Here is a 2,552-nt window from a genome sequence, read left to right as displayed (position 1 = left end):
AGTCTGGGTCTCCTTTTCTACAATGGAAGGTCCTCACATTTCATCACACAACCTCCAAGGGCTCATTTCATCTGCAAGAATAAGCTGAATGGCATGAGCCCAGTTTTATATCGATGTCAGGACTAAGTACGGAGAAGGCAATGGCACCCCACTCCAGTACTCTTGCCTGGAAAATCCCATGGACGGAGGAGCCTGGTAGGCTGCAGTCCATGGGGTCGAAAAGAGTTGGACACGACTGAGTGACTTCACTTTCACTTTTCACTTTCATGCATTGGAGAAGGAAATGGCAACCCACTCCAGTGTTCTTGCCTGGAGACTCTCAGAGATGGGGGAGCCTGGTGGGCTGCTGTCCATGGAGTCACACAGAGTCGGACACGACTGAAGCGACTTAGCAGCAGTAGCAGCAGGACTAAGTGACTGTCATTTGGGGACATTAAATATGGAAATCTGTACATGACGCAGGGCACACCTAGTCTCATGATGATTTGGGGATTCCCGGCTCTGTTTTATAGCGGACTTCATTTATTTTAGTTAATATAGGTTACATGTGCTGAGATGCTTTTACTGGAGTAGCATTGGTCCCTCTCCTCCTTCTTCAACAGGGAAATCAGTGAATTTAGTATCCTTCCAAAAGTGTGTTTCCTTGGAGGTAATGATCCTCTGGAGCACTAATGCAAACACTTCTGTGTGTGTGCTAAGTCGCTCAGTCATGTCCAGCTGTTTGTGACCTCATGAACTGTAGCCCACCAGACTCCTCTGTCCATGGAATTCTCCAGGCAAGAATACTAAGTGGGCTGCTGTGCCCTCCTCCAGGAGAGATGCTTCTACTTTTGCCTTTTTCCTGAAACATCCCCATTCCCCTCACCAGCCGATACTTCATCTCCAGCCTCCCTTTGTCCTTATTCCCCTCTGTCACACACAGGCTGTGACATTTTCACAGTGCTTGAAAGTGGAATGCCGTGTGTTCTTAGGGGCTCTCTTCCTGCCTGAGGGGAGCCCTCTGGTCTTCATTAAACACGTCTCCTTTTCCGTCAGGCACATGGGCCAGCGCGCTGGCCCCTGTGATGTGGCTTCGCAGCATTTGGCAGAGCGAGCGATACTGGGGAAAGTGCCCATTCTCACACCCCACTGATGTTTCCTGTCATGTGTGGAATTTGTTTCCTGTTACTCTTGCTAACCCGTGAAGGGTCTGCTTAAAATATGACACTTCCTGCTTCCGGAGCATTTGTAATATCCAAGGCAGAGAGTAATCTCAGATCAAAAGAATGGCCAAATGGCCAAGTCAGTTAATCTGAAGTGGCACTCTACTTCCACATATCTCTGGGGTGCCGCATTATCATTTTTTTCAAAGGTATTTTCATTGAGCATGGTAGTTTGAGGTAAGGCTTAATTTATCCTAATAATATAAAATATACCTTGCTGTATCCTAGTCTCTTTCCCATAGATACAGCCCCAGACTAAATTGGAAGTTAGAACTGCTTTTGAAACAGCCAGTGGCATTGGTATTTGGGGAAAAAACAACAACAACAGTATCAGGATCCATAGCTTGTATATGTGATTTGCCCTTGGCTATATAGAAACGCTTAAAAGAACAAGCAAGGAGAGAGACAAAGGGAAATAAAACACTTTATTTGAATTACATCCTGATTTTCTTTCTAATCCAAATGTCTGAATATTATTCTGAACCCAGAGAAGTTACCAAAAAGTCTCTAAGCTCTTATTCATCTCTAAAGTGAAAACTCATATTAATTCATGCTAATTGTAGGAATTAAGAGATGAAAGGGACAGGGGAGCATGCTGAGACAATCAGATGCTACCCAGAGTTATTACTAATTGATCCTGAGTCAAGCTGCTTGAGCCTTGGAGATGCGGAACACGCCCTGAGATGCAATTTTCTCAAACCCCGTTGGCCCTGGATAGGTACATTTTGTTCTAATGGATGAGATATTTGCTTCTGGGGAGTATTTTTCTTCACTGCAGGCAAGAAAAATTGCTCTTTAAAATATACCTCTTCATGGCTGAGGAACACAAAACCGCTTTATGGCTTAAATTTTTAAAAAGTGACTGGCCGTTGTCAAAAGTACCAAGGCATCAAAGCGCCCAGGCACTGGGCGTTGACAGCAGGCCAGAGATTGCTCCTGCCTTCCTTTCCTCCTCGTTCTTCGAACAAACAGCTTATAATTTGAAAAACAATGTAATGGAGACACATGTGATGATAAGTGTCGTAGGTTGCATCGGGCAGGTATAAAATACACCAGCTCTTTGGATTTGCCTGCTTTCCTTTGTGATCCTTAATCATACGAAAGAGCCTTGGTCCACTCTCAGTGTCTGTATTCCTGTCATTGGTTGACATGCTCAGGACAGTCCTGAGAAGACACAATACCGCATCAGCCGCTTCAACGATTCCCCTGATGAACCTGGGTGAGAACCAAGGTGCACCATTCTCATTGGGAGTTAATCCAGAAATTCTTGTTTGAAGCTGTTATTACAGATATTTAGGACATCTGTTTGCTGCTGATGTGGGAAACCTGCCTTTGATAATGAGCTTTGAC

This window comes from Ovis canadensis, chromosome 25, assembly GCF_042477335.2.
Source record: "Ovis canadensis isolate MfBH-ARS-UI-01 breed Bighorn chromosome 25, ARS-UI_OviCan_v2, whole genome shotgun sequence".
NCBI classification, from domain to species: Eukaryota; Metazoa; Chordata; class Mammalia; order Artiodactyla; family Bovidae; genus Ovis; species Ovis canadensis.
This window is presented reverse-complemented; position numbering follows the sequence as displayed.